We start from the raw sequence: 22,972 nt of genomic DNA, 5'->3' as shown, positions 1-22,972 counted from the left end.
TCTTGGTTTCTCCAAAATGAAGAATTTGACACTGTTGTCCTAAACCTCTTACTATTCCCTTTTCTCCTTATCTTCTTATTCCTGCTAACTCTGACCCCCACATTTTCAAAAGTCTCTCATTCTTGGATCATGTGGTCATTCATTATTTTGTTTCTCTGAAGCTGACACCACGCTTTTCCCACTCATCCTCTGAATTTACAAGATCAGAGATATTTGTGGCTTATCCATTGCCTGTACATATATTATCCAAGATCAGATCAGATCAGTCGCTCAGTCATGTCCAACTCTTTGCGACCCCATGAAACGCAGCACACCAGGCCTCCCTGTCCATCACCAACTCCCGGAGTTCACTCAGATTCATGTCCAGCGAGTCAGTGATGCCATCCAGCCATCTCATCCTCTGTCGTCCCCTTCTCCTTTTGCCCCCAATCCCTCCCAGCATCAGAGTCTTTTCCAATGAGTCAACTCTTCGCATGAGGTGGCCAGAGTACTGGAGTTTCAGCTTTAGCATCATTCCTTCCAAAGAACACCCAGGGCTGATCTCCTTCAGAATGGACTTTAACATTTATGACTCTCCATAATTGAGTTACTTTAAACCACTATCTTCTATCACTCTCTTATGCTCTACAGCCCTCCAGACAAAATGATCAGTTGTCAATGAATGGAAAATACAATTCCATCTAAGTATGTTTTACGGTGCTGACAAATAGCTAATATTTTCATGTTCTGCACAACCAGAGTTTCTTGAACAAAAAAATTACCGGCAAACTGTGTTAAAGAATGACTGACCACTAACCATGCCTTGGAAGTTAGAAATGGTGAATTAATTATCCCTGAGAGATTTATAGGTTTCTCTCCCCCTGCAGCCATTTACTTATATTTCAAAGGGTAATAAAATTCTGAGCCATTCATTTATATTTCAAAGAGCTGTAACATCTAGGGACCATCTGCTTTTTTCTTCCAACATAGGATTTGTTTACAGTGAAATATACAGTTCCTCTCCTTCTCTCTAGAGAGTAGTGAGTACTTGCACAGCAGTTCCTATATAAACCCAGAGTTTCATGATTTCCTCTCCTACATTATGGACTTCTCTGTACATGCAGATGATATCTGCTCTCATCACTGCCCCAGAGGAGAGACTGGGGCAGGAGAAACCAACACTAAGATGTTCTGTAGGTAATCACTCCGCCTCTGATCCAGAAACCTCATGTTTGTTGTCAGGAGAAAACAAATAAATATAAATATTAAAAACTTATTAAGTAGACACAAAGAAATTCATTGATGGGTATTTTGAAAAGTGAGACTCCTTTCAGTTCATTTAGAATGTTCTTTCATTTGCATTTTTATTTACTTACACTGTTTTTTTTTTTTAACTTTACAATATTGTATTGGTTTTGCCATATATCAAAATGAATCCTCCACAGGTATACATGTGTTCCCCATCCTGAACCCTCCTCCCTCCTCCCTCCCCATACCCTCCCTCTGGGTCATCCCAGTGCACCAGCCCCAAGCATCCAGTATCATGCATCGAACCTGGACTGGCGACTCATTTCATATATGATATTATACATGTTTCAATGCCATTCTCCCAAATCATCCCACCCTCTCCCTCTCCCACAGAGTCCAAAAGACTGTTCTATACATCTGTGTCTCTTTTGCTGTCTTGCATACAGGGTTATTGTTACCATCTTTCTAAATTCCGTGTATATGCATTAGTATACTGTATTGGTGTTTTTCTTTCTGGTTTACTTCACTCTGTATAATAGGCTCCAGTTTCATCCACCTCATTAGAACTGATTCAAATGTATTCTTTTTAATGCTGAGTAATACTCCATTGTGTATATGTACCACAGCTTTCTTATCCATTCATCTGCTGATGGGCATCTAGGTTGCTTCCATGTCCTGGCTATTATAAACAGTGCTGTGATGAACAATGGGGTACATGTGTCTCTTTCAATTCTGGTTTCCTCAGTGTGTATGCCCAGCAGTGGGATTGCTGGGTCATAAGGCAGTTCTATTTCCAGATTTTTAAGGAATCTCCACACTGTTCTCCATAGTGGCTGTACTAGTTTACATTCCCACCAACAGTGTAAGAGGGTTCCCTTTTCTCCACACCCTCTCCAGCATTTATTGCTTGTAGCCATTCTGACTGGCATGAAATGGTACCTCATTGTGGTTTTGATTTGCATTTCTCTGATAATGAGTGATGTTGAGCATCTTTTCATGTGTTTGTTAGCCATCTGTATGTCTTCTTTGGAGAAATGTCTATTTAGTTCTTTGGCCCATTTTTTGATTGGGTCATTTATTTTTCTGGAATTGAGCTGTAGGAGTTGCTTGTATATTTTTGAGATTAGTTCTTTGTCAGTTGCTTCATTTGCTATTATTTTCTCCCATTCTGAAGGCTGTCTTTTCACCTTGCTTATAGTTTCCTTTGTTGTGCAGAAGCTTTTAAGTTTAATTAGGTCCCATTTGTTTATTTTTGCTTTTATTTCCAATATTCTGGGAGGTGGGTCATAGAGGATCCTGTTGTGATGTATGTCGAAGAGTGTTACACTTAGTTTTTTATATAAAACTGTTATTTGTAAAATGCTGACTAAAATGCTTATGTATTCTCTCAATATTTGGGAATTAAACATTTGTAATTGTTAAAGTGTTTTTTGTGAGTGTTCCTACAACCCACCTTGATCTCACTAAAATCTGTCCATTCAAATTGTGATTTCTATTGAACATAGCATGTTGTTAAGAAATTCACCACATTAAATCTGATTTGCAAAGGAATTTTTTTTCACCATCGTTTCTTTTGCTATAATGGCTGCAATAGACATTGTTGAGGCCAGGAGACAGTTTTGCCCTGAAAACACAGAAGGTGAGAGCAAAGCTGTGAGGAACCTCCTGCTTTTGTTTTCATTCTCCTGGAGAAACTGGAAGGTTTTCTTCTATTGCATAAATAGTTCCAACAGAGACTAGACTTTGTAAGTGATCAGAACTGTCAGTGGTCTCCCCTATCGGGAAACTCTTTTCCCAGCTCTGTAGGCTCAGAAAGCTTCCCGAAAGAATTTAAAATTCATACCCATTAAGCTTCTATCCTGAGTAATGACTTGAAACAACTCATGAATCAGAATGTGGGTTGAGGAGGGAATTATTGAATTAAAAGAATCTGAGAAGTTGGGTGTATTCGTTAGAAATCCCCTCTTGTACACATTGTCTTACTTTAGGGTACTGCCTCAACTTCCTTTAATTCTTCAGCTTCCTATCTTAAACCAGTCAGGGATCTTTTTTTACCCTGCCTTACAGACTGAGTTTTTGTATCTAAGACTTTTGATGTTATCAAAAGACTTTCCAATCTAAAAATGCTCTATGTAGGCTTGAAAGAAACACATGAATAATTTTAGATTAACAGCAATGAGAAAAAAGTATAACGAAGTACAATACTCTGATGAGTTCCCTCTGAATCACACTTGCCCTTAGGGGAGCTGCCTGCCTATAAGACTCCCTCCTTTTGTGATGGCTTCCTCCCTTTTTTGGCAGCCAACCTGGGCATGTCCTACCAACCTCCTATTTTCATCACTTTCAAACAGGGCTCAACCTCCCCAACCTGGTGCCTCCCATTGGTGCTACCTGTCTGTGCTTATTCACAGAGCCCTCTGTCCCTCACTTTTCTACTACTCTCCTCCTCCAAGTGAAGAGAGAAACAGAAATTGACATCTTAAAGTCAATTTACAAGGCTCTTCTCTCATGAGTCAAAATAGGAAGTCATCATTCCCGTTTCTCAGAAAGGAAACAGGCTCAAGAAAGTCATCCATGTCCTACCAGTACAATTTTGGATGATCAAATGACCTCTAGAACACTCTGTTTTCATATTTTTAAATGAAGTTGTTGACTAGGTGTTGACTAGGTGCTCTTACAGACTGTTCTAAGAATCTGTGTTTGGAATTATATGTGTCTGAGATTCTCAACTCTAAACCCAAGTGTCAATGAAAAAAAGCACAGAGAAGAAATTATGGGTCCCTTTCCTCTTCAAACACAACATTTGAATTTTAACAGTTTTCCTTTGGAGACAGTTCCCCCAATTTTGTTATCTGTGATCTTTTAGATGGAAATTTAAAGCCACGTGGGGAGCTGGCTGGTTACTGGGGAAGGAACTATGGTTTATTGAGCCTTACCCTGTACAGAACTTCTGCCAAGCACAATACCCGTGTTAGAGTCTTAAGCCCTTCAGGATACTGGAAACCTTCATTTTACAGGTTAGGACCCTGCAGCTCACAGAGGTAGCACAGCTAATCCAAGCCACATAGCTGGTGAATGGAAGACCCAGTCAATCTCATCTTCCTGTCAGTGATACAGTTAACTGCATGCTCAAAACTGACTTCTATCAGTAGGATTCCAGGCTCCCTACTTTGCTTCAGGCACAGTAGCATGGCTTTTGTTTGTTTATCTATTAATATTAGGCTTTTGTGCATGGTTCCTTTGAAGAATGAGTTCCTCAGCTGAAATGTTTTGGGTATCACTGGCCCATACCATTCAAGGCCTTCTCTGCCCTTTAAGCCCCCTGGCAGGCTCAGGTGCAGGCTCTTCCCTGAGACTTGATGAACCTTCCCCACCCTGAACTCCCCTCAAGGTACTGTCCTCATATAAATGCCAAGGGATGAGAAAGTTTGAAAAGGACTTCCTTGTCCTCAAAACCTAGATTAATTTCTACTGACTTTCCAAATGGGTTTCCACAAAATAAATGTATACTAATAAAATTCACTGCATCTTAGCACGTGAATATTATTTTTAAAAACAGTTTTTTAATGCCCTAGAAATCAAGGTGTGTCCTGATTTAAAAGGTCCTAATATACAAAATTTAAAACTGATAAAGTGATCAATTAGGAATTGACTCTTCCTTTTAAAAGGAAGTTTCCCCTGATACACTTGAAATAGCTTCAACTTTCCCATTTACATACAGCTCTTCAGAATTATATCTAATAGTCTTTTAAATGATTATTTATACAATTTTCCTTTCTCAGGAAAACTCCTAGGAAAAAGGGACCATAGCTTGTGTGTGTGTGTGTGTGTGCGCGGGCGCATGCACGCGTGCGCAAAATCATTCTGGCAAGTAGCTAGTGCCATTGTGATACACTCACTTCAAAAGCAAGATTTACAACAGGCTTCTTACCTGACTGTGCTAGGGGGAGAACAGGCTGGCCATGTTCCAGAGACTGGTTCCCAAACGTGGACCTGAGGGCTAAATGGGAGAAGGGAAGGTGGAATGCTTCTTCTCTGTGGTGTTATGATGTGGACTGGACATTTAGATCCATGCTTGTGAACATCCATTTAGATGAATGTTTCACCTATCACCAATGAAAAAGAAAGCAACAAGTTAGATTTTAAAAGAAAAAATAGTAAAGAAACAGAGAAGAATGATACAATAACTGAAAAGAAGAATACATTAGAAGGAATCAATAGCAGAATAACTGAGACAGAAGAATAGATAAGGAGCCTGGAAGACACGATGGTGGTAATAACTGCTGCAGAATAGAATAAAGAAAAAACTATTAAAAGAAATGAAAACCATCTAAGGGCACTCTGCAACAACATTAAATACACCATTATATGGTGTATATATATCATCATTATATATTCATTATAAGGATCTCAGAAGGAGACAAGAGAAAGGACCTGAGAAATTTTTTGAAGAGATATAGCTGTAAACTTCCCTAACATGGAAAAGAAAAGTCACCCAAGTCCAGGAAGTACAGAGTTCCAGGCAAGATAAACCAAAGTAGGAACACAGGGAAACACACAGTAATCAAAGTGACAAAAATTAAAGACAAGGAAAAAATATTAAAAGTAACAAATAACATATAACAGAAAACCCATAAGGCTAACAGCAGATTTTTCAGTAGAAACTCTGCAGGCCAGAAGGAAATGGCATGATATATTTAAATTGAAGGGGAAGAACCTACAACAAAGAATATTCTACCCAGCAAGGCCTTCATTCAGATTTAATAGAGAAATCAAAAGCTTTACAGACAAGCAAGAACTAAGAGAATTCAGCACCACCAAACCAGCTTTGCAAAAAGTGATAAGGGAACTTCTCTAAGCAGAAAAGACCACATATAGAATACACATTTTCTCATGTATACATGAAACATTCTCCAAAATTGACCACATACTGAACCACAAAGTGAGTGTCGGTATACTTAAGAAAACTGAAACTTTATCAAGCATCTTTTCCAACCACAACACTACAAGATTAGAAACAAATTACAAGAAAAATACAAGGAAAAAAAACATTAAAAAACACACAAACACATGGAGGCTAAGCAATATGCTACTAAAGAACCAATGGATCACTGGAGAAATTAGAGGAAATCAAAAAATACCTAGAGAGAAAAGAAAATGAAAGTACAACAATCAAAAATCTATGGGATACTTAAAAAAACAATTCTAAGAGGGAAGTTTATACCAATACACTCTTACCTCAAGAAACAAAAAAAAATTTCAAATAAGTAACCTAATCTTACACTTAAAATGATAAGAGAAAGAACAAAGAAGAGCTAAAGTTAGTAGAAGGAAAGAAATCATAAACTTAAAACTCACTCAAAAAACTAAGATCATGGTATCTGGTCCCATCACTTCATGGCAAATAGATGGGGAAATGATGGAAACAGTGAGAGACTTTATTTTCTTGGGCTCCAAAATCACTGCAGATGTTGACTGCAGCCATGAACTTCAAAAATGCTTGCTCCTTGGAAGAAAAGCTATGATCAACCTCAACAGCATATTAAAAAGCAGAGACATTAATTTTTCAAGAAAGGTCTGTCTAGTCAAAGCTATGGTTTTTGCAGTAGTCATGTATGAATGTGAGAGTTGAACCATAAAGAAAGCGGAGCACCAAAGAATTGATGCTTTTGAACTATGGTGTTGGAGAAGACTCTTGAGAGTCCCTTGGATTGCAAAGAGATCCAATCAGTCAATCCTAAAAGAAATCAGTCCTGAATATTCATTGGAAGGACTGATGCTGAAGCTGAAGCTCCACTACTTTGGTCACCTGATGCAAAGAACTGACTCATTGGAAAAGACCCTGATTCTGGGAAAGATTGAAGGCAGGAGGAGAAGGGGACAACAGAGAATGAGATGGCTGGATGGCATTACTGATTCTGTGGACATGAGTTTGAGCAAACTTTGTGAGTTGGTGATGGACAGGAGAGCCTGGTGTGCTGCAGTCCATGGGGTAACAAAGAGTCAGCTATGACTGAGCGACTAAACTGAACTGAGTAGGCAAACAAAATTAATAAACCTTTAGTCCAACTCATGAAGAGAAAAGAAAGAGGATGCAAATCAATGAAATTACAAATGAAAAAAGTTACAACTGATAAACTCATAAGAGATTACTACAAGCAACTGTATACCAATAAAATGGACATCCTGGGGAAAAAATGTACAAATTTTTGGAAAGATACACTCTTCCAAGGTAAAACCAGGAAGAAATAGAAAATATGGACAGACTAAGCACAAGCAATGAAACTGAAACTGTGATTTTAAAACTCTCAAAAAACAAAATTCCAGGACCAGTTAGCGTCACAGTCAAATCCTATCAAATAATTAGAAAAGAGCTAACAACTATCCTTCTCAAACTGTTCCAAAAAATTGCAGAAGAAAAAATACTCCCAACTCATTCTATGATGCCACCATCACTCTGATAGCAAAATCAGACAATGATATCACACAAAAAAAGAAATAAAAGAAAATTATGGGCCAGAATCACTAATGAACATAGATGCAAAAATCCTAAACAAAACACTAGCAAATCTGAATCCACCAATACATTAAAAGTATCATACACCATGATCAAGTGGAATTTATCCCAAGGAAGCAAAGGGCTTTCAATATCTACAAATCAATCAATATGATACCCACATGAACAAACTGAAGAATAAATATCATGTGATCTTCTCAATAGAGGCAGGAACAGCTTTTGACAAAATTCAACACTTATTTATGATAAAAACTCTCCAGAAAGTTGGCATGGAAGGAACATACCTAACACAATAAAGATCATGTATGAAAAATCTACAGCTAACATCACATTCAGTGGTGAAAAACTGAAAGCATTTCCTCTAAGATCAGAAACAAAACAAGAGATCCACTCTCACCACCTTTATTCAACAGTGTCTTGGAAGTCCTAGCTTTGGAAATCAGAGAATAAAATGAGATAAAAGGAATTCAAATTGGAAAAGAAGAAGTTAAACTGTTAGTGCAGATGACATAATACCATGAGTAGAAAATTTTACAGATGCTCTTGGAAAACTACTAGACCTCATCAATGAATTTGATGAAATTGCAGTCTATGAAATTAATACATAGAAATATGTTGCATTTCTACACCATAAGAACAAAAAAATCAGAAAGAGAAATTAAAGAAATACTCCCATTTACCATTACATCAAAAAGAAATAAAATACCTAGGAATAAACCCACCTAAGGAGACAAAAAGACCTGTACTCTGAAAACTATAAGATGCTAATGAAAAGAAATTAAAGATGACACAAACAAGTGGAAAGATATACCATGTTCTTGGATTGGAAGAATCAATATTGTTAAAATGACTGTACTACCCAAGGCAATCTACAGATTCAATACAAACCCTATCAAATTACCAATGACATTTTTCACAAACCTAATACAAAAAAACTTTAACATTTGTATGGAGACATAAAAGTCTTTGAATAACCAAAACAATCTTGAAAGAAAAAAGAAACTGAAAGAATCAATCTCCCTGGGTTCAGGCTATATTACAAAGCTACAGTCATCAAAACAGTATGGTACTGGCACAAAAACAGAAATATAAATTACTGGAACAGGATATACAGCTCAGAAGTAAACCCATGTACCTATGATCAGTTCAGTTCAGTTCAATTCAGTCACTCAGTCATGTCCGACTCTTTATGACCCTTGAACTGCAGCACACCAGGATTCCCTGTCCATTATCAGCTCCTGGACCCTGCTTACACTCATGTCCATTGAGTCGGTGATGCCATTCAACCATCTCATCCTCTGTCATCCCCTTCTCCTCCTGCCTTCAATCTTTCCCAGAATCAGGATCTTTTCCAATGAGTCAGTTCTTCACATCAGGTGGCTAATGTATTGGACTTTCAGCTCCAGCATTGGTCCTTCCCATGAATATTCAGGATTGATTTCCTTTAGGATGGACTGGTTGGATCTCCTTGCAGTCCAAGGGACTCTCAAGAGTCTTCTCCAACACCACAGTTCAAAAGCATCAATTCTTTGGTGTTCAGCTTTCTTTATAGTCCAACTCTCACATCCATACACAATTACTGGAAAAACCATAGCTTTGACTAGATGGACCTTTGTTGGCAAAGTAATATCTCTGCTTTTCAATATGCTGTCTAGGTTGGCCATGGCTTTTCTTCCAAGGAGCAAGCATCTTTTAATTTCATGGCTGCAGTCACCATCTGCAGTAATTTTGGAGCCCCCCAAAATGAAGCCTCTCACTGTTTCCATTGTTTCCCCATCTATTTGCCATGAAGTGATGGGACTGGATGCCATGACCTTAGTTTCCTGAATGTTGAGTTTTAATCCACTTTTTCACTCTCCTCTTTCACTTTCATCAGGAGGCTCTAATTCTTCTTCACTTTCTGCCATAAGGGTGGTGTCATCTGCATATTGAGGTTGTTGATATTTCTCCTGGTAATCTTGATTCCAGCTTGTGTTTTATCCAGCCTGGGATTTCTCATTATGTACTCTGCATAGAAGTCAAATAAACAGGGTGACAATATACAACCTTGACGTACTCCTTTCCCCATTTGGAACCAGTCAGCTGTTCCATGTCTGGTTTTAACTGTTGTTTTTTGACTGCATACAGATTTCTCAGGAAGCAGGCCAGGTGGTCTGGTATTCCCATCTCTTGAAGAATTTCCCAGCTTGTTGTGATCCACACAGTCAAAGGCTTTGGCACAGTCAATAAAGCAGAAGTAGATTTTTTTTTGGGAACTCTCTTGCTTTTCCTATGATCCAGTGGATGTTGGCAATTTGATCCCTGGTTCCTCTGCCTTTTCTAAATCCAGCTTGAACATTTGGAAGTTCACGGTTTACAGACTATTGAAGCCTGGCTTGGAGAATTTTGAGCATTACTTTGCTAGTGTGTGAGATGAGTTCAATTGTGCGACAGTTTGAACATTCTTTGCCGTTGCCCTTCTTTGTGTTTGGAATGAAAACTGACCTTTTCCAGTTAGTCTCCAGTCCTATGGATCAATTAATAGATGATCAATTAATCTGTGACAAAGGAGATAAGACTATACAATGGAGGAAAGACAGTCTCTTCAGTAAATGGCACTGGGAAAACTGGTCAGCCATATGTTTAAAAATGAAATTAAAACACTCTTAAACATCATACACAATAAACTGAAAATGGATTAAAGACCTAAATGTTAGTCCAGACATTATAAACTCTTAGAGGAAAACCTGGGAAGAATACTCTTTGATGTAAATCTCAGCAATATTTTTTCCATCAGTCTCTTAAGAGTTATGAAAATAAAAACAAAAATAAACAAATGGGACCTAGTTAAACTCAAAAGCTTTTGTGCAGCAAAGGCAACCTTAAACAAAATGAAAAGACAACCCAAAGAGTGGGAGAAGATATCTGCAAACAATGTTATAGACTAGGGATTAGCTTCCAAAATTTACAAACAGCTCATGTGGCTTAATATCATCAAAGCAAACAATCCAATCAAAAAATGGACAGAAGACCTTAATAGACATTTTTCCAAAGAAGACATACAGATGGCCAGGAAGCAGGTGAAAAGATGTTCAACATCATTAATTATCAGAGAAATGAAAATCAAAACTATTGATACAGTGAAGTATCACTTCTTATAAGTTAGAAGGGCCATCATCAAAAAATCTACAAACTATAAATGCTGGAGAGTGTGTAGAAAGAAGGCAACCCTCTTACACTGTTGGTGGAAATGTAAACTGGTACAGCTGCTATGGAAAACAGTATGGAGGTTCCTTAAAAAGCTAAAAATAGCATTACCATGTAACCCCGCAAATCAAAATTATGGTGAATTGATAAAGAAGATGTGGTAATATATACAATGGAATATTACTCAGCCATTTTTTAAAATGAAATAATGCCATGTGCAGCAACATGGATGGCTTAGAAATAAATATACTGAACCAAATCAGAAAAAGACAAATACCATGTGGTATTGCTTATACATGGAATTAAAAAAAAATGATACAAATGAACTTATTACAAAACAGTAATAGACTCGCAGGCTTAGAGAACAAACTTATCATATTAAATTAAATACCACGATGGAAGAGGGGAGGGAAAGTATAGTTGGGGAATTTGGGACTGATATGCATACACTGCTCTATTTAAAATGGATAGCCAATAAGGACCTACTGTATTGCACAGGGAAATCTGTTCAATGTTATGTAACAAACTAAATGTGAAAAGAATTTTAAAAACAATAGATAACTGAATCACTTTGCTTTATACCTAAAATAACACAACACTGTTAATCAACTATTCTCCAATTTGAAATAAAAAGTTTAATAGTACTTTTAAAATAAAATAATAGAAACAAAAAAAGAGGAAAGACAAACTAGATTTCATCAAAATTGAACATTTATGCTCTGTGAAACAGGACATCAAGACAATGAGAAGACAATCCATAGTTTGGGAGAAAATATTTGCAAAAGACACACTTGATAAAGGGCTGCTATCCAAAATATACAAAGAACTCTTGAAACTCAACAAGAAGAAAATATCAACTTAGTTAAAAAGCCAGCCAAAACATTAACAGATACTTTGCCAAATAAAATACACAGATGACAATAAGCCTATGACAGGATACGGCTCATCACATTGTTAGAGAAATGTAAATTAAAACAATAGGATACCACTACACACCTATTTGAATGGCCAAAATCTGAGACAGTGATCACATCAAATTCTGGAAAGGGTATGAAGCCACAGGAGTTCTGAAACATTACTGGCGAGAGTATAAAATGATACAGACACTTTGGAAGACAGTCTGGTAGTTTCTCACAAAACTAAACATAGTCTTACCATATGATTGCACTCTTTGGTATTACCCAAAGGATTTGAAAACTTCTGTCCACACAGAAACCCATACATGCATGTTCACAGGAACTTTATTCGTAATTGCCAAACTTGGAAACAACCAAAATTTCATTCAGTAGGTGAATGGATAAATATACTTTGTACATGCACGCAACAGAAGATCATTTAGCACTAAAGAAAAATGAGCTAACAATCCATGAAAAGACATGGAGGAACCTTAAATGTATGTTATTCAGCAAAAGAAGTCACTCTGAAGAGACTGCATGCTATCAGATTCCAACTAAGTGACATTCTGGAAAAAGTCAAACCGCTGGATTAAGTAAAATGATCTGTAATGCCAGGGGATGGAAGGGAAATGATGAAAGGGCAGAGCACAGGAGATTTTTAGAGCAGTTAAATATCTGTATGATACCATAACAATGGATACTTATACTGTTGTCCAAACCCATAGACTGTATAGGATTCCCTTGCAGTGAAAGTGAAGTCGCTCAGTCATGTCTGATTCTTTGCGACCCCATGGACACCAGGCTCCTCAATCCATGGGATTTTCTAGGCAGGAGTACTGGAGTGGGTTGCCTTTCCCTTGAAGGTCAGTCCTTAAAGAATCTGCCTGCAATGCAAGAGACCTGGATCCAATTTCTGGGTCGGGAAGGTCCCCTGGAGAAGGAAATGGCAACCCACTCCAGTATTCTTGCCTGGGAAACCCTATGGACAGAGGAGCCTGGCAGGCTATAGCCCATGTAGTCATAAGAGTTGGACACAACTTACCGACTAAACCACCACCACCATAACTGTATAAAACCAAGAGTGAATCTTGAGGTAAGTTATGGACTTCGGGTGATAATGATATGTCAAAGAAGATTATCCCTGGTTTAAAACAAATGTACCATTCTGGTACAGTGATACCATGATAAAATGGATGAGGTTATTCATGTGGGGGAAAATGGTATATGGAAAATCTTTGTACATCTCAATTTTTTAAATAAAGTCCCTTTTTAAAAGACAAGAGAAATTCATAAAAGTATGTTCTAATTAATCTAAAGGAGTTAGTAATACCACCCACAATGTTTGTGGTGACTACCATAGAGCAAGTATTATAAACACAGAGTGGAAGCTCTTTTACACAATTAGCTTCTGGGTTTGAACAAAATCCTCAGTTTTATACTGATAAATGACTGTTTTCAACATGTTAGGCCACTTCCAGTGCAGAAGAAATCAAAACCTTTAAACGCAAATACAAAAATAATATATGTAAGGTTCATCCATGCAGCATACCTTATATGTACTAAACTGAGAATTACCCAACAGACTGATTAATACGTGACTTAGTTAAAAATAAATTAAAGGAGGTTATTCACATAGAAAAGAGTAATATAGACACTTTATGAAAAAGTGGAAGAGGGTTACAATAATAATACATATATAGTTAATAATATATTATATATGATAAATAAAAATAAATAATAGATACAAGGCACGTGTCTCAATACAATTTTTTAAAACTTTATGTTCATTAAAAAGTAACTTTTTCTTTTGGTATGCAATTCTATGAGTTTTATCACACATGTAGATTTGTGAAAACACCACATCAAGATACAGAACACTTTCATCACTGGATATAAGATTCCTTTGTGTTGCCCTTTTATAATTAAATTCTGCCTCTACTCCTGACCCCTGTCAACCACTGAAGTATTCTGTTTCGCTGGGGGTTTTTTTGGAGGGGGCAGAATTCTCTTCATATTTATTTTATTCTCCACCCAAAGGCATCCCCAATATGTTTAAGTGTATTCTTAGGTATGTACATATCCTTGAAAGTTATGTAGTATGAATCTACATAAGTGACTTTTATTAGTTTATTGTTTAAGGGTACAATTCAGTGAGTTTTAGTATACTTGAACTTGTGTGACTATCATCAACATCATTCTAGAACATTTTTATCAAACCCCAAAAACACCTGTACCACTTAAAAGTCACCCCCCAATCTTCCCTGTACCCAGCTCTTGGCATCCAATAATCTACTTGGATTATTATTCTTCCTCTTATGCATTGGTCTATTTTGAATGTTTCCTATAAATGAAATCATACAATATGTGTCTGACTTCTTTCACTCAGCAAAGTGTTTTCTAAGCTCACCCATGTTGCTGCACATATTCATTAATAACTTTACTCTTTGTATGGAACTATTCCACTGTATGGATATATCACATTTTTTTATCCTTTCATCCATTAAAGGACATTGGGTTTTTTCCACTCTTTGATTATTGTGATTAATGCTGCTATGAATGGACAAGCTTTTATGTGAACATATTTTCATTTCTCTTGGGTAAATACCTAGGAATGGAATCGCTGGTCATATGGTAACTTTATATTTAACTTTTTGAGAAGTTACTAAACTCTTCCAAAGTGATTGCACCATTTTACATTTTTCCCAATTACTGTATGAGTGGCAATCTGTCCTTATTCTCTTCAACACTTCTTTGTTGACCATCTTTCTTATTATAGCCATTCAGTGTGGTGAGAGGTTTGTGGTTTCAACTGACAATTCCCTAGCAAGTAGTGATGTTGGTCATCTTTTCGTATGTTTATTGGCCATCCATATTTCTTCTTTGGTGACGTGTCTGTTCATATCCTTCACCATCTTTTAACTGGTTTACCTTTTTATTATTGCATTTAAGGTGTTCCTTACATGTTCTGGGCACAACACACAATCAAACATATGATTTGCAAATATTTTATCCCTCAGCAAATATTCTGTAGGTTTTCTTTTTTCTTTCTTGATGGTGTCCTTTGAAGCATGAAAGCTTTAAATTAGATGAAATTAAATTTTTCTTTTACAGATTGCACTTTTGGTGTCATATCTAAGATTTGCTTAACCCCTAATCAGGAAGATTTTTCCATGTGTCTTCTTTAAATTTTTTGTAGTTTTACTTTATATTTTTAAATCTCTGATCCGCTTTCCATTCATTTTCATCAAAGGGGTGAGGTTTAGGTTGACTTTCTTAGTCTTTTGCAAAGTGATATCTAATTGTTTCAACATCAGCTTGTTGAGAAGATTATCCTTAAAGCCATTGAATTACTCTTTCACGTTTGTCATAAGTTGATCATATTTGTGTGAGTCTGTTTCTGGACTCTATTATGTTCATTGATCTAAATGTTTGTATTCATGCAAGTACCATACTGTCTTGATTGCTATAGTTTTATATTATATTAAGCCTCAAAATTAAGTAATTAAAAGTCTGTCAGAATTGTCTTGGTCTTTTTGTGTACTTTTCACTTCCAAATATGTTTTAGAGTCAATTTGTCAGTTTCTGTAAAAAGACTCCTGAGATTCTGATTGGGATTTCACTGAATCTATAGATCAACTAGGGGATAATGACATCTTAACAATATGTTTCCCAACTCATAAATTTGGCTTATCTGTTTATTTATCACTTTTAAAATTTGTTTCACTAATGTTTTGTAGTTTCAACATAGAGATGTTATATTTTTGTTAGAATTTCCCCTGAGGAGTTTTATGCTTTGTGATGTTACTGTTAATGACATCTTTTAAATATTTTCTAATTTTGTATGGCTAATATATAAGAAGACAACCTCTGTATATTAACCTTTTACCTGGCAAGTTTCCTAAATAAAATTTCTGGTATTAATAATTTTATTATTTTTGGTAGAGTGCTTGGAATTTTCTACCTATATAATCATGTCATTTGTGAGTAAAGACCATTTACTTTTTCTTGTCCAACCTGTGTACCTTTATTTTTTTTTTTCTTGCCTTATTTTACTGACATGGACCTCCAGGACAATGTTGAGTTGAAGTGATAAGAATAGACATTCTTACCTTATTCTCAATTTTGGCCTTTGACAATTAAGTATAATTTGATGTGCTTTCTGCTGATGAACACTTTTAATGCTTTCTTTCCTGTCTTAGATAGTTTAGCATAAATATTTTCGTGTATTTGAAATACTTTAGGCTTGGAACTAATGTCCCACCTTGACCATGTCAGGTCACTCTTAACAGAAAACTGGCTCCCCATGTACAGTAACAAGATCATAAGGTAGCAAGCAACTGCCAGCTGGGGTTCAGAAGCAAATGCCTCAAAGAGCTAGTGAATACTAGATACTTCAAAGGAACAAATACGGAGAGGTTTGGGACTAACATTACTAAGTCTCTATGTGTGTCTGACCCTGTGTGAGGTCTCTTATGTGAGTCAGTTCTGATTCTGCCCTTCTTATCTAGAGTCAGAACTTTTAGATACAGAGTCCCTGACTTACGATGGCACAACTTAACATTTTTCAACTTTGTGATCGTGCAAAAGTAAAACACCTTCAGTAAAAACTGTACTTTAAAATTTGATCTTTTCCCAGGCTAGCGATGTATAGTATGATACTCTCTCATGGTGCTGGGCAGTGGCAGCCAGCTCCCAGCCGGCCACAGGATCGTGAGGGTAAACTGTCATATACTTACAACCCCTCTGCACCCATGCAACCATTCTGTTTTTCACTTTCACACAGTACTCAATAAGTTATGTGAGACAGTTAACATTTTATGATAAAACCGACTTTGTGTTAGATAATTTTGTCCAACTATAGGCTAAAAAAAGTGTTCTGTGTTTAAGGTAGGCGAGGCTAAGCTACAATGTTCAGTAGGTTATGTGTATTTACACTTCAGTTTAGGATATTTCCAGCTTACAGTGGGTTTATCAAGATGTAAAACCCATTGTAAGTGGAGGAAGATCAATCATTCTATTCCTCCATCTTCAGCAAGGGAGAGTGAAATGCCCCAAGGCAACCAAAGTTTTTCTAACCACACTGTGCAGAATGGACTACCCAAGCTGCCTCTCACTATTGCTGCAATGATAAGTATAATTTATAATTATTTTTGATCCCCAAACAATGTCTCTGTCAAATGAAAAAGGTGTGATTTCTTCTTGTTGTTATTTTTTTCCCCTAACAGACTGAATTATATGTAAAGATTATACGTTGTGACTTCTTCTAAAAGTATTGAGTCTTGAGAATTAAATTGTAAAAATTCTTCACGACGTATAATCTATACATAAAATTCAGTCTGTTAGGGAAAAAAAAAACAAGAAGAAACCACATCTTTTTCATGTGACAGAGACATTGTTTGGGGATCAAAAATAATTATAGAGAAAAAAAGGACTTGCACAAAGGAATAGGAGTTAAGAAGCCCATACAGCAGTTCAGGTTCACATTGTGATTAACAAGGAGTTTACTGCCACCAAGTGGTTCGCTAAGTCCACTAACTTCTGTAACGTGTTTCTTAAATTCTCCCTAAATATCAATACTTTTCAAAGTACCAAGTTTCAGTTTAAATGAAAAAATCATGAAACCTCAGACATGGAAAGCTGAAAACTTTTCCAGAATTGACAAACAAGCAAGCCTTTAATTGCAAAAATAAACTATGAAAATCTTTATCTGTATCCTATGAATGGGATCTAATTTCTAGTAAATGTTGCTCTTGTCACAGAAAGTGGGATCTGGTTGCTCACCACTCAAAAGTCAATGAAGAGGCCAGGCTGATGAAGAAGAATGTTTGCTTTCTTTTGGATGCCAACAACCAGAGTGAGGGGAGGATGAACACCTATCCAAAAGCTGACCCCCCACCCCCTGAAAGTCAGGGAGCAAGACTTTTTATACACAGAGAGAGGGGGCTACATGCAGAGACAGATCAGTCAGCTCTGACAGTCGTCTTGAAATTCATCATCAGTCTGACCAGCATCATCTTGACTGTTTGAGATATGATTAATCTTCAGTTCCAACTTCAGAGTCAGTTTGTTACCATTTCTTTGAGTCCACTTCTAGAAATAGTTGCAGCTTATGTCATGACTACAGTCTGGCCATCATATAGTCAACTACTCTACCTCAGGTTTCATTATCTATAAGACAGCACACAGGATATGGCTCAGAATATTTTCATAGCCCTTGAGAGGTACCTAAAGATTCTTGGTGAGGCTTAATGAGTTTAGTTCAGTTCAGTTGCTCAGTCCTGTCCAGCTCTTTGCAACCCATGAACTGCAGCATGCCAGGCTTCCTGTCTATTACCAATTCCTGGAGCTTGATCAAACTCATGTCCATAGAGTCGGTGAAGCCATCCAACCATCTCATCCTCTGCCATCCCCTTCTCCTCCTGCCTTCAGTCTTTCCCAGAATCAGGATCTTTTCCAATGAATCAGTTCTTCACCTCAGGTGACCAAAATAGTGGAGCTTCAGCTTTAGCATCAGTCCTTTCAGTGAATATTCAGGACTGATTTTCTTTAAGATTGACCAGTTTGATCTCCTTGCAGTCCAAAGAACTCACAAGAGTCTTCTCCAACACCACAGTTCAAAAGCATCAATTCTTCGGTGCTCAGCTCTCCTTATGGTCTGACTCTCACAACCATACGTGACAACTGGAAAAACCATAGGTTTGACTAGACAGACCTTTGTTGGCAAAGTAATGTCTCTGCTTTTTATTATGCTGTCTAGTTTAGACATAGCTTTTCTTCCAAGGAGGAAGGATTTCTTAATTTCATGGATGCAGCCACCATTTGCAGTGATTTTGGAGCCCAAGAAAATAGTCTGTCACTGTTTCCACTGTTTCCCCATCTATTTGCTATGAAGTGATGGGACCACATGCCATGAACTTCATTTTTTGAATATTGAGTTTTAAGCCAGCTTTTTCACTCTCCTCTTTCAGTTTCATCAAGACACTCTACAGTTCTTCTTAGCTTTCTGCCATAAGGCTGCTGTCATCTACATATCTGAGGTTATTGATATATCTCAGGCAATCTTGATTCCAGCTTGTGCTTCATCCAGCCCAGCATTTTGCATGATGTACTCTGTACACAAGCTAAATTATCAGGGTAACAATATGCTATGACCAGTGCATTCTCTTGGCAAAATACTGTTAGCCTGCTCCATTTTGTACTCCAAAGCAAAATTTGCCTGTTACTCCAGGTATCTCTTGACTTCCTACTTTTGCATTTCAGTCCCCTATAATGAAAAGGACATCTTTTTAGGGTGTTCTAGAAGGTCTTGTAGGTCTTCATAGAACTGTTCGATTTGAGCTTCTTCAGCATTACTGGTTGGGGGATAGATTTGGTTTACTGTGATATTGAAAGATTTGCCTTGGAAACGAACAGCCGTTTTTGAGATTGCACCCAAGTACTACATTTTGGACTCTTTTGTTGACTATGTGGACTACTCCATTTCTTGTAAGGGATTCTTGTCCACAATAGTAGACTGTGGGCATCTGAATTAAATTTGACCATTCCAGTCTATTTTAGTTCACTGATTCCTAAAATGATGTTCACTCTTGCTATCTCCTGTTTCACCACTTTTAATTTACCTTGATTCATGGACCTAACATTCCAGGTTCCTAGGCAATATTGTTCTTTACTTCCATCACCAGTCACATCCACAGCTGGGCATTGTTTTTGCTTTGGCTCCGTCTCTTCATTCTTTCTGGAGTTATTTCTCCACTCTTCTCCAGTAGTATATTGGGCACCTACTGGCCTGGGGAGTTCATCTTTCAGTGTCATATCTTTTTGCCTTTTCATACTGTTCATGGGGTTCTGAAGGCAAGAATACTGAAGTGGTTTGCCATTCCCTTCTCCAGTGGACCACGTTTGTGTCAGATGGTCCATGTGATCAGTTTGATTAGTTTTCTTGGATAGTGGTTTTCATTCTGTCTGCCCTCTGATGGAGAAGGATAAGAGGCTTAAGGAAGCTTCCTGATGGGAGAGACTGACTGAGGGGGAAACTAGGTCTTGTTCTGATGGGCGGGGCCATGCTTGGTAAATCTTTAATCCAGTTTTCTGTTGATGGGCGGGGCTGCTTTCCCTCCCTGTTGTTTGACCTGAGACCAAACTATGGTGGAGGTACTGAAGATAAGGGCAACCTCGTTCAAAAGGTCCCATGCATGCACTGCCCTACACAGTGCCCCCGACCCTGCAGCAGGCTATCACCAACCCACACCTCCACTGGAGACTCTTGGATACTCACAGGCAAGTCTGGGTCAGTCTCTTGTGGGGTCACTGCTCCTTTCTCCTGGGTCCTGGTGCATAGAAGGTTTTGTTTGTGCCCTCCAAGAGTTTGTTTCCCCAGTCCTGTGCAAGTTCTGTAATCAAATCCTACTGGCCTCCAAAGTCAAATTCCCTGTGGGCTCTCAGTTCCTTTGCCAGATCCCCAGGTTGGGAAATGTGTTGTGGGTCCTACAACTTTCTTAAAACAGTGCAATAATTTCTTTGGTATACTTTTTCTGCAGTTTGTGGGTCATCTGTTCAGCGGCTCTATGTGGGGTTAATGATGACCTCCCCCAAGAGGGCTTATGTCACAGGCCTGCTGCACCCAGAGCCCCTGTCCCTGTGGCAGACCACTGCTGAGTGGTACCTCCATAGGAGATTCAAACACAGGTCTGGCTCAGTCTCTGTGTGGTCTCTGGGTCCTGGTGAGCACAAGGTATTGTTTCAGCCCTCTGAGCATCTCTGATGGGTGTGGGGCATGATTATAAACGCAATTTTGCCCCTCCTAACATCTTGCTGGGGCTGCTCCTTTGCCCTTGGCATGGGGTGTTTTTTTTGGGTGGGATTCAACAATTTCCTACTGATGCTTGTTCAACAGCAAGCTGTAATTTTGGAGTTCTCACAGGAGATTATGAGTTCACGTCCTTCTACTCCACTATCTTGTCAGTCTTTTTCTGCCAAGAGAACCCACTGGTCATAGCAAATACCCTCTTCCAAGAACACAAGAGAAGACTCTACACATGGACATTACCATGATGGTTAATACCAAAATCAGATTGATTATATTCTTTGCAGCCAAAGATGGAGAAGCTCTATACAATCAGCAAAAACAAGACTGGGAGCTGACTGTGGCTCAGATCATGAACTCCTTATTGCCAAATTCAGAATTAAATTGAAGAAAGTAGGGAAAACCACTAGACCATTTATGTATGACTTAAATCAAACCCTTTACAATTATACAGTGGAAGTGAGAAATAGATTCAAGGAATTAGATTTCATAGGCAGAGCGCCTGAAGAACTATGGACAGAGGTTCATGACATTGTATAGGAGGCAGGGATCAAGAGCATCCCCCAAAAAAAAGAAATGCAAAAAAGCAAAATGGTTGTCTGAGGAGGCCTTACAAATAGCTGAGAAAAGAAGAGAAGTGAAAGGGAAAGGAGAAAAGGAAAGATATACCCATCTGAATGCAGAGTTCTAAAGACTAGCCAGGAGAGATAAGAAAACCTTCTTTAGTGATCAATGCAAAGAAATATAGGAAAAGAATAGAATGGGAAAGACTAGAGATCTCTTCAACAAAACTGGAGATACCAAGGGAATATTTCATGCAAAGATGGGCACAAGAAAGGACAGAAATGGCATGGACCTAACAGAAGCAGAACATATTAAGAAGAGGTGGCAAGAATACATGGAAGAATATACAAAAAAGATCTTCATGACCCAGATCACCAAAATGGTGTGATAACTCATGTAGAGCCAGACATCCTGGAGTGAAAAGTTAAGTGCACCTTAGGAAGCATCACTATGAACAAAGCTAGTGCGGGTGATGGAATCCCAGTTGAGCAATTTCAAATCCAAACAGATGATGCTGTGAAAGTGCTGCACTCAATATGCCAGCAAATTTGGAAAACGCAGCAGTGGCCACAGGACTGCAAAAGGTCAGTTTTCATTCCAATTCCAAAGAAAGGCAATGCCAAAGAATGTTCAAGCTACCACACAATTGCATTCATCTCACATGCTAGCAAAGTAATGCTCAAAATTCTCCAAGTCTGGCTTCAACAGTATGTGACCATGAATTTCCAGATGTTCAGGCTGGATTTAGAAAAGGCAGAGTAACTAGAGATCAAATTGCCAACATCTGTTTGATCATCGAAAAAGCAAGAGAGTTCCAGAAAAACATCTATTTCTGCTTTATTGACTGTGCCAAAGACTTTCTGTGGATCACAACAAACTGCGGAAAACTGTTCAAGAGATGGAAATGCCAGACCACCTTTCCTACCTCCTGAGAAATCTGTATGCAGGTCAAGAAGCAACAGTTAGAACTGGAAATGGAACAACAGACTAGTTCCAAATTGGGAAAGGAGTACGTCAAGGCTGTATATTGTCACCCTGTTTATTTAACTTATATGCGGAGCACATCATGCGAAATGCTGGGATGGATGAAGCAGAAGCTGGAATCAAGATAGCTGGGAAAAATATCAATAACCTCAGATATGCAGATGACACCACCCTTATGGCAGAAAGTGAAGAGGAACTGAAGAGCCTCTTGATGAAAGTGAAAGAGGAGAGTGAAAAAGCTAGCTTAAAACTCAACATTCAAAAAAGAAGATCATGGCAGCCAATCCCATAAATTTATGGCAAATAGATGGGGAAACAATGGAAACAGTAACAGACTTTATTTTGGGGGGCTAAAAGACCCTTGCTCCTTGGGGGAAAAGCTATGACCAACCTAGATAGCATATTAAGAAGCAGAGACATTACTTTGCCAACAAAGTTCAATCTAGTCAAAGCTATGGTTTTTCCAGTAGTCAGGTATGGATGTTAGAGTTGGAGTGTAAAGAAAGCTGGGCGCTGAATAATTGATGCTTTTGACTGTGGTGTTGGAGAAGACTCTTGAAAAACCCTTGGACTGCAAGGAGATCAAACCAGTCCATCCTAAAGGAAATCAGTCCTGAACATTCATTGGAAGGACCAATGTTGAAGCTGAAACTCCAATACTCTGGCCACCTGATGTGAAGAACTGACTCATTGGAAAAGACCCTGATTCTGGGAAAGATTTAAGGCAGGAAAAGGAACGACAGAGAATGAGATGGTTGGATGGCATCACCGACTCAATGAAAATGAGTTTGAGCA

The sequence above is a fragment of the Bison bison genome, unplaced genomic scaffold, assembly GCF_000754665.1.
Source record: "Bison bison bison isolate TAMUID 2011002044 unplaced genomic scaffold, Bison_UMD1.0 scf7180017864468, whole genome shotgun sequence".
In the NCBI taxonomy this organism is placed as follows: Eukaryota; Metazoa; Chordata; class Mammalia; order Artiodactyla; family Bovidae; genus Bison; species Bison bison.
The sequence above is the reverse complement of the archived record's forward strand: the minus strand, read 5'-3'. Positions refer to the sequence as shown.